Source organism: Mycetomoellerius zeteki, unplaced genomic scaffold, assembly GCF_001594055.1.
Source record: "Mycetomoellerius zeteki isolate Tzet28-1 unplaced genomic scaffold, Tzet1.0 scaffold4, whole genome shotgun sequence".
Classification (NCBI taxonomy): Eukaryota; Metazoa; Arthropoda; class Insecta; order Hymenoptera; family Formicidae; genus Mycetomoellerius; species Mycetomoellerius zeteki.
Genome location: NW_017257391.1, coordinates 782,186 through 799,729, shown reverse-complemented (window position 1 = coordinate 799,729; position 17,544 = coordinate 782,186). Strand labels below are relative to the sequence as shown.

Here is a 17,544-nt window from a genome sequence, read left to right as displayed (position 1 = left end):
GTTAACATAATCTAACAATAATGATTCTCACAGCATTGACACCACATTGATTAATTATACGCCGTTTATTTTCTAAGCATTCACGCGACCGCAGTAGTGACGAACGCAAGTATTGAGAAACACCTTACGTCTTGTGTACAATACTTTTAATGCGACTATGCAAACAGAAAATATTTTTCACAGATATTCTTAGTTACCTAAGATAAAGGCATTACGATAAGGATGTTCCGATTCCGATGATAAGCCATCCGCGTACTCGAATTTAACGCAATAAGTTGATTTATCGACGTTTATAGATCTTAAAACGAGCACTTAAGGCAAAAATTGTTTTTCTTTTAAAATAATTGCACGTTTATATATTTGTCACGGTAGATTCTGTTCTCAGCCTTTCAGCTCGAAGCTTGCATTACGTTACAGTTACATCGCCATGTCAATTATCCCATTAGCTCGTCGACTCGAACAGGTTCCGGCTCCGACTTGATCCAGCGAATCAAGTCTCTTCCACGTTACATACATCGGCTTATCTCCTGCAGTACCGCGTTACGCCTAATGTGAGCTCGCTGACAGGAAACGCAGGCGAGATCCTAATTTGTTCGCATTCGGTTTCTCCCAGCTGAACGATCCACGGTCTCGGCACTCGGGAAACAGTGGTTAGCTTATTACGCTTTACAGGGGAACGATCGCATGAATACGCCCTTTATGCTGACCGAACCGCTAACGTATAAGCCGGCAATGAGCGTAGGAAATGGCTTGTACCTTTTGCAATGTTATTTTTCCTTCCCGTGTACCAGACAAATGAAACGTTTAACGCCTCTTGCCGAGACTGCGTAACAGCTTAAGCGATTAGGTAACGACTTTTGCGAAGTTATACACGGCGAGACATGAGAAAACAAAAAGTTTTGTTCGACTCCTAAAGAGGAAACTTTAAAATTTTGTATACTTCCCTTATAAAAATATAATATTGTTCAATTTAATGCTGGTTAATTTACTGAAAGACAGTAATTAATTACTTATTTGAAGTACTAAAAGTATTAAACAACAGTGCTTTTAATATTTAAAGTAAGTAATTAATTACTGTCTTTCAATATTAAATTGGCTAATATTAGATTTCTGTAAGTGTTCAACTCTTACAAGAGATCTATTCATTAAACAGATGACATTATATTATATATAAATATATATTTTCTTCTAGATAAGATATTTGCGCACAAATATCGTATGTATGAAAATATTTATTATGTTAAAGATTGTATGTAATTTTTATATATATAATATATGTATAAAGTAGAAAAAATTTTAATCAATAATTTTGCTTTAAATTTTATGGAGAATTTAATACAAACTTCGCATTACTCTTGAACAAGAACTATATTATCTTATAGAACTATATTATCTTATAGTTAGGTAAACGATCGGCCTCGAAAAAATTCGATCTTATCGATTTGTTGCTATCGTAGAGTATCCGATAACGGACTAAAGAATTAGAGATTGCGTGGTTCATGTAACAGGTACTGATAAATTATTAGTAAGAAGAATAATTATTGATAAGAAGAAGAGTATCGCGAATTTAATAGTGATGTCGTATTTAAGCATAATAATAAGCAAAAATAATACTCTTATGTTGCACTTTATATCGTTATTTTGCTTTGCGCTGAAATTACATATCGCTGACCTCTTGTCATTTATCCATTGATCATTTTCAGCCGACTCAGCCGACGAATCATACGACTCACAATTATTTTGCCATTTTGCAATGTATCAAATATTCGCTCGCAACGAGCACTGTTTTTTGCGGAAGACTATTATTTATTTCAATTCTTCAATATACATCCAGAAACGTAACATGAATTGAGGCCGTCATATCGATCACACCATTGCTATTTTGCTGCTATTGTTATATTATTAATTTGAGGCACGAAATTTCACTATTTTATTTTGAATAAATAGAAAGATAAATTTAAAAAGTATATATATTATATATATATACCATATATATAAAAGTTCTTTTCCTCATTTTCTATTATTTAATTATTCCAACTTTTCGAAATATATATCGCTCTCTGACTTAAAAAAAATGGTGGAAAAAGGTGGTTTTTAAGGGTTATGAAACAAAAATGACATTTGATCGTGTTAAGAATATTTTCTTCTTGTTAATATTTGATTAATCAATAATTTTCTTTCAAGTTGAAAAATGATTTTTTCTTTATTCTGAGAAACTCAATTTTTTTAGTTGTGTCAGTGTTTTGAAATAAGGAACGATATAATTTGTCAATACACGTGTGTTTATATGTTAACAATTCTCCACGCCCTTTGTATCGGCTTGAAATATCATCACGATTTACCGTAAACTTTCCCATCCGTTCACCGATGTTTTTACACGCGAACGCGTCATTTTCCGCTCTTCACCGCGACTGTGAGGAGATGACTTTTTGCGATGAGTACGCTCTCCGTTGTACTCTCTACCAAGTCTTGCACAGCGTATTGTCGGAAGGCGCGCAATGATTCGCGCCGATCCGTGACGTACGTGCGAGACCGCGCGACGCCACTTTTGTTATCTGGATTTCGCGCTCTTCAGTCAGGTCGGCCTTGCATATGTACTGTTACGCGCATACATATGTTCGGTCACTCGCTGCACGTACAATATGTGTGTGCATATATCGGGAATATTTGCACGCGCACATGATGTGCTGCACGCAGAGGCGATGGATGTCCTCCATAAATTCAACCATTATAAAAATCGGTTGGATTAACGTTATCGATATGGTACGATTGCCACCGTATGTATTTTTAAATGTTTTGAGTACCTACTGATATCGATACGTTCGCAATGTGTTTACTATGTGCACGACAGTTGTTCGCGAAACACTTCGTTTGAATCGTTTGGACAGAGCTAGGTGAGTTTCAAAAAATGAGATCAATATGGCATGAAAATATCCTAATAACTGAATGTGTCCAGTGATTGAAAAATCAACAATATATTTGTAATTATTGAGATATTTGTCAATAACAGCAAGAGAGAGAAAATGGCAAAAAAACGTTAAATGTTTTATGTCAAAATAAGTAATAAAAACATATAAATTTAATTGCAAATTGTGGCCAAAAAAATTGTATATTTCAAGTTTCGCAAACACAGTTATATTTTTACTCATCTTCTTACTATCTCGAGTAAGACATAGTGTGTACATTTTCGAACTTTAAAAAATACCATATTATATTTATCGTATTTTTATCTGTAGTGTGTCAAAAACTTAAAATTAAATTTAAAAAATTAATTTTATTAGAAATTTACAGTTACGAGTTCAATTGATATGGTGTGAAATATCAGTGTACAATTTCTCTTACACGTGTTTTTTTTTTTTTTTTAGATTTATAATGATAACATTTTTCAGTCACTGACAGAACAAAGTTTCATGTGGATATTAATTTTTTTTCGTTGTGTAATGCTACTAATTAATAATCAATAATAATATAGAATTTGTCATATATACTTTCTTAGTTCAGTCATCGGGATGTTTATCTTATATATATTTAATTTTTCTTAGTTTTATTCATTTTAGTTAATATATTGGTGACGTTTATTATTTCATAAAGATGACTTCTATTTAAACTGTTTGACATCCTCTGTCAAAATATTCATCGGTTGTTACTATTTTTGGCGCTCTCTCAGGAATTCGTGTGTTGCGGTTGAATTTATCAACTCTCGTGAAGTACTTTCGTGACTTTTCAACGCCACGAAATCCTATACACGTCACAGTACTCGCGTAAAGCTGTTAAGTGCTCGTTTCATGTTTATCGTAAAGCAATCTGTATGCACTCTGTACAATAAACGATGGTAAAATAAGCTGTGTTTGGACGCATATCCGGTGTTTTGATAATCCACCTCCACTTCAAACAAGCATATCATTACAGCGTTCAGCGTTAATTGATTGCATGTTACGTATTCGCTCATTATTTCGTAGAATAGAACTTGATCCGTAAACACATGGGGAAAGCTCGGTAATATAATAATCGAAAGAGTTTTATTATCATTATCTCCCTTTTATATATTATACACTCCGTCGTGACTTATAACAGTTTGAAATGATATTTTGTAGTTAGTAAATAGGCCAATCTACTTTAACTCATTTGGTTTAATAGAAACAAAAAGAAATAATACTAGAGAAAATACGAGAAAAGGAGTTTAATATAATTTCGCGATGTTCCGGCAAGTAACTCGGCGAATTGCCTTTTTGCTGAAGCTGCATACGAGCAGGTTGAGTTTCAACTGCAATGATAGCAGGCCACGGAAAACATACAAGAAGGAAGCCGTGCGCACGCACAATCTCGCGAACGCACGATGTTATTAATTAGCGCAACAATCTCGACCATATGTCGGGGTACACGGCGTTAACTGAGAGACTGTAATTTATTTACGGCGATATAACGGCGGCAGGCGTACACCGCTCGTCTATGATTCTTCTTCGATATAAGATTGCTCGCACGCGAGTGAATCACTCGCGTCTCGCTGGCCAAGAAGACCACAGTAAATTGAACAATCCAGTCGAGAGAAAGAGAATTGGAAGGAGGATTCGCGAGGGAGAATCGGAATTCACAAAAGGGGAGATAACGAATACTTTTCTAGTACAACGCAAATGATTTAGTTGTTCAGGAATGCTAAACAACATGACATACATTTACTGTGCAACATCGTAAAATCTTGTTGAAAGAGGATGAAAAACTATTTTTTAGTGGTTTTTATTTCTGCGACTGTTTCCTTTCAACGTTAAAAGTATTTAAAAAAAGCTTTTCCTGTCTCCTGATTAACTTTTTGTAAAAATAACTTATTTAAATTAAGTATCTCATGATTTCATTTATTTGTCGTCTAACAAAATTCACGTAGTTTTCATTTTCTAGTTATTATTCAACATAATGTTTCGTTTAATCAATACACACCACAATTTAGTCACCGCTTCTGTGAGCAAAAGGACCGCATATCCTTCTGAAGTCCATTTCTCGGTCTGTTTCATTCGCATGTATAACACTTGTGTGCTCATTACCGCGGTTGCCACTGAGATCGCCCGAGTCGAGAATTTAGAGATAGGATCCAAACAGATGTCCGCCTCACCCGTGACTCGTGCACCCGAGTTATTACCACTATAAATCAGGAGTCGCTTTTTTTATATTGGCTGCGCTCTTGTAGAAGAGTCCGCTCGCTGTCGCTCGATATCGGCGGGACGTTTACACGCGAAGAAGTAATCATATCAGATCGAATATGTGGTGGTCGGCGAAATCCGGCGTGGGCGAAACGCGTGTTGAATTAGCACGATGCGCGACTAAGGTCTAAATGGTTATCCCTTTTTTACGAGTCAAAGATTGGCAAAACTGATACCATCAAGTACAACTCATTTTAACTTGCTCTAATTTTGATATACATCTTAGAATGAAGAATATATTATTGGGTACTGGAGTTAGGAATGACATTGCGTTTTAATGATTAAGGATCGTAAATCGTAAAGTCAGTATTAAGTGAAGCTTTAAATTTTTTAATTTTAATTATTTATAGTTTTTTAAAATATTTATTAGCATCAATATCATTAAGTTGCTTGTCAATTTAATTTATGATATTACTATCCCGGTTTCAGTTTAAGATTGCGTTTCAAGACTGAAAATTATTTCAGCGTGCAGTTTACAAAACTGGAACTATATAAATTTGCACTAAAATATTATTTAAGCACTAAAATCCAATTTAGAGAGACCTTGTTATTTTGTGTATTCACATGTTTAATGTCGTTTATTGTTTTTAATTTTAATGTTGATATATTTATAAAAATTTTTATATTATAATATCAAAACTTATTCCTTTATTTTCGTGCAGAGGAACATTTTTGCTGCAATATAACCATGCTTTACGAGTTGTATAAACATTTCAAAATTTCATAACATTCAATCAGAATGTACATTGAGAGAAATGATTTTGTTATAGAAACAAATCAAGAGAAAACAAATGTGTTTGTTAAGAAAACGATCGATTAGTTACTATTGCAAATTAATTATTTCTCATTCGTCAATGTAACATATAATCAATAGTATCGCTAGCAAATAAAAGGCTTATACATAGAAGTCGTAGATGGTCATAGGGTCTCAAATCGTAAGAAATTCTAGTCAAGTATTCTCCCTATATTTGACTGTGATTGGTCAGTTTCCTACGACTTAAAATCCCACGATCATCTATGATTTCTATGATAAACGATCCTAAAGTCTATCCAAAAGATAGGTTAAGTTCTATATAGTTTGTTTCTATTATTAATAATTGGTTGGTATAGCAGACTAGTAGCAATCACAACAAATTAATTTTGTTGTCACATATTTACTGATCACTTGTTAAAGGTACTGGTGGCTTGTTAAATTAACAAAATCCTTTCTCTCAGTGTAGCATCACTAAATTGCAACACGACGACGTATAATAACTTACTGCGCTCATAAATTGCAGAAGGTACACTTCTATATTTCATAATGTATAACTCGGAAGAAACTTCTTGAAGTCGTATACATATAATAGGTATATATATCAAGCTTTCATATGTGCACCTATGTATATCGATCTATATGGTATACTATCCATATGGATGTAGCGTAAGTTAACTCGCTGGGTTGGATGAGAAATTGCACCACTTCCCGTAACCACTAGTCATCTCTAGTTCGTCTCCTTCCATGAAACATCGATATTATCATATGCCAAAGTTCCAACTACACGCAAAAGTTGTATCTTGCTATCCTCTGGCCGTTGATCCTCCTCGTTAGTAGTTCGCGCGTGTTTTATTCGAGATCAAAACTTCGACCCCGCGCTCAATGTTGCAATCGTCGCCGCGAGATTCCCGAGGCGGAGGTCAAGTCGAGTGATAGCCCTGTTATCACGGAAGAAAGAAAGGGGAGAACAAACGAGCGATCCGCCAACCACCTGTTTTTCCCATCCGTCGAACATTCCGACGTTTTTATCGCATTCCAACGCAAAACTTCGGCCGGACCCGCGAACACATCGCGCATCTTTCAACGGCCGACGGTCTCGACGATGATTTCTCATGCAAAACCACCGACGGAGTTATTTTAATATCCACGATGTTTGTGGCCTGCGGCTGTAAATTGCGCGCCATCGTTGGCCATCCGCAATTACACGCGCTTTACTCCTAAGCCGCACGCAAATTAATAACAGTAATTATGAACGCGAAATGCGTGGAACAAAGACGCGAAACCAATTCGAAGAATCGGAGAAGCGGAGCAAGCCTCGCTGTATTTTTTATCTTCCTGATCCGTTTTCATCGACGAGTATTTCTTATTCCGTCCTTCTTTAACGCGCTCTCGCTTCCCGAACTATAATATAATTTTCATCTCCTTTTGCAAAGCATCTATAAATTGCTATGTAATATTGATAGTTTACTAATTTTGTCATCTTGCCCTGTTTTTTCGCAAAGAAAATTTTTCTTGTCGTGTTTTTTCGCAAAAAAAATTTTTCTACGCTTATGCTGAAAGCTGAAGTTCGAGAGACAAGTTTTTCTTCCCACTTGTTTACTCGGGACAAATTACGAACGTTATTTGTATGCCACAGAGGTTTCCGGAATATCTTCCGAAACTTTTCTGGCATGCTTAATCCTCTTGAAAAACTCGAACATCATTATCTAACTTTAACATCATTCGAGCCTCTAATGTAAGAACTTGTCATGCCAACAGTTATTGACACAGATACGTTAATAATAATAATAATAATATCAAATCTATCTTAACCCTCCGTCTGCAATATTTTTTCTTTTTTCGTTTGGTATCTTTTTATCCAGCCCAGGTGTTTTTACTTTCAAAAAAATTTATTTTTGAACATGTCTATTATATTAATTTCTTTAATTCAAACGTGTTAAAACATTTATTTAATAAAAATTGAAATTTGAACAAAAATGATATTGAAAGAAAATGAAAACATTCCTTCTAAGTACATGGAAAATTGAATTCCGGTAAAATGAGTTCATTTTCACATATGTTGTAACTCATGATGGTAAACTAAAAATGTAGCAGAAGGCTCGATAATGGATAGTTCTTCTTTAGCTGTGGTGTATGGAAGATACTCTGCATAAATTTTACACAAACACTACAGCTAAAAAACTATTAATTTTTGATACACCATAGCTCAAAAACTATTCACTTTAAGCCTTGTGTCTATTACATCTTCTTTTTTATTACATTGTAAGCTACAAGACTATAACACATGCAAATGAGCTCATTTCACTAGAATCCAATTTTCTATATAATTAGTGCAGAGTCCTTTCGTTTGTGTAAAAAAAGACTCAGATTAAATACAGAGGATGTACTCTGTGAATCATTTATTAATTTACCGTATGCTTAATGCATACGATTAATTATTATTTTAATGAAATCATTTTAACGAATTCGAGTTGTCAAGGCAAAGGGCTTGAGAATCCATACTAGTGACTGTACTACCGTTTAACAGGATGTGTTTTAACAACCACGGAAGCTTCGTCGATGTCGTCCCCTGGCCCATGGTCGTATAGATACGTGTTTCTCTCAAGAACGAGCCAAAGGGAGACTCTGCCTCTGCGAGAGGTGAGTCGCGGGCATGTTACCATGTTTGGCGACCCGCTCCCATAAAACTTCCCCGCACACGCTCCAGCGCGTGCACGTGTACGCCGACCACGGCGCACGCACACCGTACAACGTGGCTCTCTCGCCGTATTTCCAGCCTACTCGCCATGGGTAAGATAAATCGCGTCGAAGTTAACGCAAACGAAGCGTTCGCCGAGCTGGGCGCAATCGCGACTGCCACACCCCGTGAGGAGAGCACTAGAAGGGAGAGAGAGAGAGACCGAGGAATCTATTTATTAAAATGTGTACAAGCGGAGCTTGGTAAACAAGTTGAATGTCATATTAAAAATATATAAGAAATGTATTTTTCCTATCGCTATTTTTGCCAAGGAAAAATCGATTGGAAATTAGCCAACTTGGCTAAACGGACCACTCCAATCATATGACGTTCATGTAATTGTGGATAGAAAAAAATTTGATTTATTTAACCCTTAAACATCATATTACGAGAACAACACACTATGATATATGGCGTATCCTAATTTGATTGCTTAGAATTTTTATAAAATCGAACATATTGTAAAAAAATTTTTTTAAATCGAAACGCCAGACGTTAAAGCCTTAAACATAATGATAAGCACAGGCAATAGGAGAGAGAGAGAGAGAGATTTCAATCTATCAGAAACAGTGTATACTAGAATATACGGTTTCTGATAGAGTGATATCTGTTATTCCCTGTTCCTACACTGAAAAAAAAAGTATTTAATTTTAAGATATTAAAATGTTTTTATTCTTGTCTCCATATGTTAAACACTTAACGATGTTTTAGTTTTAACCTTCTACCCGTGTTCATATCGTATATCATTGACCATGTTCAAAACTTTTTGTTGACAATACTGTAATACCACAAGAACTTTTTAAAAACGCTCGGGTCAAAAAAGACCGAATACGGGTAGAAGGTTAAACTTTTTCAACAGACAAAACACTACGTGTTTGGATTTAAAATGCATAGTGTTTTAAATCCAAATACGTAGTGTTTTGTCTATTGAAAAAGTTTAAAACTAAAACATCCTTAAATGTTTGAAATATAGGGACAAGAATAAAACATATTACTTTTTACAATGTATTGTCTGTGCTTTTTGTTTAAAGCTTAAGGAACATAGCAAATGTATGTTTCTTTAATTAAAAAAAGTTACAGACAATGAAAAGAGCATTAGAAAAGCGTTAGAAAAAAATATGATATGTACGCATTTAAGGGTGAAAAAGAAAATAAACATGATTATTCATTTCTTCTTATGTATTTATTATATAAATTATATAATTAATTTTAATAAAGCTTCAGATATAGTATATATATATATATATAAAATACAGATTTCAATTTGAAATCAATTGTAAAATATCAGTTTAAATATATGTTATGATGTTGTGTAACACATATTACAATCGATTGTACAGGCAGCACAAATCATAATCGAAAAAAGGTGGCCACGGCAAGACAAACAGGTTCTTAATAGCGATTCGCGAATTATCCGAAGTCCATCAGACATCGTTCTTTCAGGGGTACGCGAGATTGGTTCGTATACCTCCCCTATAACTTACGTCACGGCTAATATTGTGCAGTCGCGATCGTGAATCAATTACATGCCGTCGTCAAGCGTGTTCAATATAACGCACGGTAAGTTTCCAGCGAAGTTTAATCAGCTGCGCAGCAGCGAGGATTGATTATCTGTCGACTTATCCGCGGGTGGAACCGGCCGACGCACGACGAGGTACCAAGGGATTTACGCGGGAGATTTAAGAGTGGACATCTCTCGACGGAGGTAACTTAAATATAAAGAACAGCTGGACACAATCGTAGAGATTTATGACGCTACAACGCAGCCTATGCCGTTCTACGCGTGATGCGTATATCTAGCTACAGGTTTCATTCCGTAGCGAGCTGTAACCGCGAGAGCGTTCGAAGATCGCGATGACTCTATGTCGAAGACGGGAGAGAAGTAAGTCGAGCTAGTCTACCGGGACAACTGAATGGATAAATTTATTCGCCATTGCGTTCGCATCGTTCGATGCCGATCTATCCGCGTGAATTGAATGCGGCCGAAGATATAGATAGGGAGAAATGAACGCCAAAGGAAACGGATGATAAAGCGCTATACAGCAGTATATCGAAGATGCGGAAATCATAAACTGTAGCTCTACCTTCAAAGAGAACGTTGTGATGAACGGATTTTTATTACGGTTTTCCGCAGGAACGACTGATCCGTACACATTGAAAGAAAAGATTGGAAAATGCTATATTTTACCATCTAATTTGCTGCAACAGCCAATCTTTTCTTTCAGTGTGGAGTAGAATAATTAAGTAGGATAATTCGAAGTTTATTTTTTTATTCATATTCATTAATTTAAACATAAATTATTATACATCTTTTTAACGGTGACGCGGTTAAAGCCAAAAAATTTTGTCTTGGAAAGTTGTCAAAAATATTCGGACACTTTGATGATATCGGATCGGTTGATATTTATATCTTCTCACACCCAGACAATACAAAGATCAAAATTGGGACATGAAAGACATCTAAAAGATGTCTTGAAGACATTTTTTTGCAAAAACTATCTAAAAGATATCTTAAAGACGCCATATCTGTCTTGATTTTAGACTTTGTGTTGTTGTTTGGGTATTTTATCTTCGATATCTCTTATCTTCCATCTTATTTTTAAATATTTTTTAGCCAAACGTGACAAGTAACATGTCTAGACACGACCATTTCATTTAAAAGAAAAGGTTTTATAAGCTTCTTACCAAACGGAGAATCTTTTCTAGTTGGATGTTGAAAAATCACTCGAAAATTTCGGTATCGCGACATCTTGACACGTCGCTCTCGTAGAGTTGAAAAATAAATACGTTTTCAGGATACCTGGAATGAGGGTTCGCGCTAAAAGATGCAAGAAAAAAGACGATTTCAGGGATATGCCAACGTCGTCCCTTCTCCTGATATTTATAGATACTTTTGTGCGGTATGCCAAGAATAAATTCTGCCCTCCGCGAATGTGGCAATGAGCGCCGACGCGTGAACTTCTTCGGAGTATAAATCCCTCCTGGGTATTACAATTCATATCTTCAGAATACCGCGATCGACACAACATTCATCTTCAATTTTATGATTTATATCTTCTCCTTAATCTAGAGTTAAATTGTCGATTATGAGATACGTTTAATCATACAGAGTCGAAGTATCGAAAATATAAAAAATAACATTTCTTTCTTTCTGTTCTTTTTTTTCATACCTGACTATTTTCTATACCTATAGCATGATATTTCAACGTTTATGACTTTATATTGTATAATGTGCTAAAAAATTATTTATATAGTCGAAAATTTGAAAGTTTTTATTTATGGAGAAGAAATTATTTTAATGATATTATAATTCGAAATACATTGTACGTTTCTTTTAGAGAGTTTATTAATCTTCTAAAGAAAGGTCTTATTTACTCAATCGTTCGTAGTGGTCACGTTATGCATATACTTGGCGCACGTACTCGCAAATTCGCGCGGTTCCATCGCCCCTCGCGTCGACGCTGGAATTAATCGAACGCGTGATTACAGCCTGACACAATCTTACACGCCTACGGGGCCCAGTCAAAATATTATGCCCACGGGGTGTAGAGTTAACAATTCGGCCCGCGAATAAAACGGCGAGAAATCGCTCGGACGAACGGGTGAAACGTTCGCGCGCGATCAAGGTCGGTTGCCCTCCTTGGCCTTGTTGCCAATTATCGGTTTACCTAATTATGTGTGTGTGTATGCACAACGTGCTGCGTATAGATCGAAGCTGAGGATACAGAGAACGCGATTAATCATGAGCTTGCCGCGACCTACGAGCGTATCATTATATCTACGCGTTTTCGAAAGTTGTGATGAGAAAACGTCGTCTTGCTTTCGTACCGGCTTGTCATCTAGCTACTGATTAATGACAAATTACTTGGTGAATTGACGGCGTGCCATTCCTATTTATCATCCGACAACTTTGAGAAGTTGACGATGGAATTTTATAATCAGACCCATTTCAACGCTATCTTCCAATCGGAATATTGGACAGACGTACGCTAGACGTAAAAAGAACATAATTAGACACGCTAATACAATCACGTTTTGATATACGAATTATTGCTATTACTTTAAAAACATTTATTATTATTGTTTAACCCTACGCTACTCGTGTGGTTTTTTTAATGTAATTACTCGTTTGTATGTTGGAATATTTCTGACACATCCAAATATATCTCAATTTTTATTTTTCTTTTTGATTTACAAATAAATAAAGATTGATAATATTCTATACATTCTTTATGTATAGTATAAAGATAAATGTAAAAAAATATTTAATTATGAAACAATTTGCGCTAAATATAGTAATGTATATATTCATTCAGCATTCAATTAGCAGGAGATTCTGAACAACCTACGCAAATAATGAAGGGTTAATTAAAAACATAACTTTTGTGTATCTTAACTTCTTTTTATTTGAGATGCTTTCTTTCAATGAATATTAAAATGAAAATTAGAAAAATAAGAGAAAGAAAAATAAAACAAAAGCTTTTCATGCTGGGCGAATTGACCTATTTCGTTAATCTAAAGTTATCCTTTTCACTCGTCTTTTGCCATAACGGCGCGTGAACTTTCATTCTTCTTCTTTTTGTCCATATGTTATTTCAGACGGTCGCGAATTTGGCGCGTTCTTGCCCTGCTTGGCAGGCCTGGTTTATAGCCGTGCCTGGTTTATAGTCGGCCCTTTGTTCGGTGGTTAACGCGCTGGCTGGTGGTCGTAATATGCAATGTATATACCAACTCGTCCAGCGACTCATTTTGTTTAATCTTTTTGCGCCTTTGGTGTATGGAGCTTTTACTGTAATTAATCTCCCGTTTACTTCAAATGATACCCACGGATTCTATTTTGACCGTAATGAAATGATTCAGTAATGAACCTCCTATAATTACTTTCGATAAGAGCAGGATGAATGCGGCGTGTCATCGAATTATACGAAATTATATTTCTGTGGTAATTTTCGGATTATTTATGATAATGTTGTATGCTTGGTTTCTGTCCAATTACTTTTATTCGTAGAATAGAAGTCCACTGTCACGTATAGATATATGAAAAATAATTCCGATAAGCTAACGGCGTCCACGATTCTCGGGTTTCTCTCACCACTCGTACGTGCATGTGACTCAAGAAAAGACGGTGGATAATTTTCATCCTTATCTCGGCGTTCATTCAATTACGTAATAAGCATAGCGCACAGGGCCCTTTTAATTCCGTACGAGCTGTTGTTGTCTTGTTTCCATCCTCCCTAAGCTCTAAGCTTTAAGCCCGATCGTGCCCAAGTAACAGTTACGGTGGATCGCTTACGCTTGAGTCCGTGTTCACGTGTAACTATGAAACTATGAAATTGCTTGTATTTCCTCTTAACAACCAGTTTCCTTGAGATATTAAACATGACGACTCTTGTGCGACCGTCACACACATATTCACACAGTGTAACGCAATTAATTTTCAATATTGTTGACAAATCGTTTCTTATACATTTATTTAACCCTGATTTTTTTTTGTGTTCAATAAAAATTATTTTCTTTTTGGAATGTATTTAGCTAAAAAGAAAATATTATAGAAATTCGATTGATAAAGAATCAATTTGTAATGTAATCTTGTTAATTTTAATCTGAAATATTCGACTTTAAAAAAATACGTCTCATCACGTAGTATCGAACGCTGGATCTCATCTTTTTTTTTCTTGCGGAATTCTTTCTGGTCACGTGTGATGAGATGTTCTCTGTCCGTTGCATCCCTGTAAAGACTTCCGGTCGGCACGAGGAGCTACTACCGGTTCATATCAATTGTTCTTCATTCATTATTCTTTCTGCCACTCGCAGGTCTTCTTTCTCCGTATTGTAACGAACTCTCATTGCAACGTCTCCTCGACACGGACGGTTTTGTTGAAGTATCTGAAAATTTAATTAGATACAGATTTGAAAATATTTTGTTGGACCATCAAAATAAATGTATAGGACACTCAAACTGATTTCTAGAATGTTATAACTTTTTGCAACATTGCTCGCGATTTTTACGATAATTATTTTCATATATAGTCCTAAATAGCTTTGTATCTAGTTAATTTTTAGATAGATTAGACAGAGTTAGATGGATTAGCAAAATTATTCTTTCCGTGCACGATTTGAAACAACCATTTGAAAATTCTCTGTTTTTGCCAACAATTTATTATATCACGAGAAATATCGATGATTTATTCCCTTCGTAGTAATTTGCTCGTTGATACGAATACTCGGATCGGTAACGAGTAACACACACGCTGAGTAAAATCGTACCGCCACGCCGCACGATGAATTCCGATTCGTGCAGTTTTGACATTAATGTGCGTTCGCATTTTGACAGATTGATTTCGCAGCGAGTGAAAGCGGTCGGTACTACGAACGGATTTATCCTTTTAAACCATGTATCATAAAATCGTTACAATCATTTAGAAATCTTAATTCGTTACGGCGATTTTTGCTTTGTTTTATGAATCATTTCCTGTCACGTAAAATACACGCGGAATTATCTCTCCAAGTGAAAAGTTACTATCGCGAGATCCCCATATCTTTTCCCTTTCTTTCCGCTGCAATCTCGGTGCGATTTGCGTGAACTATCGGCACGGTATTACATCTATCTCTTCGTAATTCGCAGACGCGCGTGGGCGAGTGTTCGCGTGTGTCTCGCGTGTAAACTTACCCTACCACCTCGCATCCTTTCTCGGAACCTGTACACCTCTTTCCCACTCCTTTGTCTGTTTCTGTATTCTCTTCGCATACACACCAGTATTTTTCACCGATGAGAGCCCGCTTCTGAAAAACGGCGGCCTTAAAGAGGCCCGCACACATCTTCCGTAACAATAATCATAAGACGTATCGTAAGAGTTAGCCAATCATAGTTGAAAATTTTTGACAATTCTTGACTGTAATTGGCTAATTCTTATGGTACGTGTTAAGGTTACTGTTACAAAAAGTGTGGCAGCTCTAAGCCCATATATTATTGGCCATGATTATTAGCATTTTTCATCAATAAAATGAACTTATACAAACATTTTGTTAAATAAATTTTATCTTATCTATTATAAATAAATTTTATTTATACTCATTAAAAATTGTATATTTTCCTCTCTTTTTAACGCAATTTTTGTTTTTTCAATAAATGAATACATTTGAAAATAACGGCTGATTAGTTTCAACATTTCTCCATAGAACATCCTGTACAAAAATGTAATTTACATATAAAAAATAAGATTTGCAATAAGCAAATTGGCCAATGACAATAGAGAAAGATTATTGGCATACATTTTCTATTGTGATTGACCAATTCGCTTACGGCTTACTGCGTTTTTCTGCGTTTCTGGCTTTATTCACTGAAGACGCATCCGTACTGCACGCGCAACTTTTTGCGCGGGAGTTCTTTCGTCATTGCGAAAACCGACTCGTTTCGCGGTGTCGTGGACAGTGCCACCCACCGTCTCGAGAGCTCGTCGCTTTATTCTTCTCCGTCGTTCATCACTCTTGCGAAAGCACCTCTCGAGTGTATTACGATAAAGCGTTTCGTGCCGATGTGATGTGCCCACATCACGAGTGGAGTCGCGCGACATCGGACACCCACATAATCGCGGCATCGACTCGCTTACTGCATCTTATATTACAGCGAACGTTAACGGAAGGGACGTAACCTTCGTGAAACCCTATAATTTCTTGAATCGATCAAGATTCGTTAATATTTTAATTAAAGGAGAATTTCTGAATTGAGTACTTTTTCATTAAAATTAAGATTAAAGCATCCGGAACGTCGCGTACCAACATCGTGGCTGCCTGCAAATTAACGCAGGTGGCGGAAGTTCGTAACTCCCGTCGCGATCGAACGAGTACGCGTGATGGTATTGGTAGCGTTAATATATCCCGACCGCCAAATTGTCTGTCACGGGAGCGAGAATTACGAGCGTCTCTAACGACGGATCCTCTCGAGGTTGAGCGGTGTAATTATTATGTCGCGGCTGTCACGCGGAGAAGAATTCGTTCGGGAGAACCAAGCTCTCTCTCCTTCTCTCTTGAGAAACAGCAAACCGGCCATCGATTTGCTGCTCACTTGGGAAACCGGCGGTGCAAACGGATGCCGCGAAAAAAAAAGAAAAAATGCGTCCGTTAACGCGCGCGCACGTCATTAATGCAATCGCACTTAACACTCGCACCGCGAGATCGACTGTCCCTCATGAACGATTGCGAGCTTTCGTCTCTGTCGACACTCAGCTCTCGATGGTCTATGTCTCCATTTAATGCGTTTCACATTGTACGGTACAGTTGCAATTGCGATTTTTTTTCTCTCTTTTTTTTGTCTCTTTTTTCTAACGTCGGCGCTTATAATTAGCGTGAGGTTGAATTTTATCACGTAAATTTTACGCTTCGCCAATTAATCTGATCGTCGGATCGATTGCCTTCCGTTGGCTATAATTGGTACGCTGTATATAATTGTGATTTCTCCGTCATTGACAGACGTCGCTCATACAAATTGTCGAAGCAAATTAGAGATAAATGATAAAGCTGCTTACGTTAACCTCAGGGGTTTAACGGGTAGCGCATTTATACACGATGTAACCGTTGCATTTTTTTATCGAAGCTAATTCCTGCAGCCGGATCATGAGATTTCTTATTTTTCTAATATCCGTCTTTGGAAACTTGTATGCTAATTTATCCTCTTGGATTTATCTTGTCGCTGGACATGCGCAAACATATCTATAGACATACACAAGTGCGCAGAAGTTGATATTACAATTTGTATACCTACTTTTGCCGGATGTTATATATTATTTTATGTTACTTGAAATCGTTCGCGCAATTCTTGAAGTATCAAACATTTTCGATCGAAAGAAACAGAACAGATCTAT

The 17,544-nt window shown here is 36.3% G+C and overlaps 1 protein-coding gene across 2 annotated transcripts in view; it reads left to right on the top strand.

Annotated features, from left to right (window-relative positions):
- Positions 1 to 17,544, top strand: part of Sema5c (Semaphorin 5c) — a 108,556-nt gene that overhangs the window by 12,708 nt on the left and 78,304 nt on the right. Inside the window, exon 1 of one of the 2 annotated variants that reach the window (XM_018453654.1) lies at positions 2,846 to 2,894. The exons of the other annotated variant lie outside the window; for it this stretch is intronic. The gene's annotated coding sequence lies outside the window, so the exon portion shown is untranslated. Of the gene's footprint in view, positions 1 to 2,845; positions 2,895 to 17,544 lie in introns of those variants that run through there. 2 annotated transcript variants of the gene reach the window in all.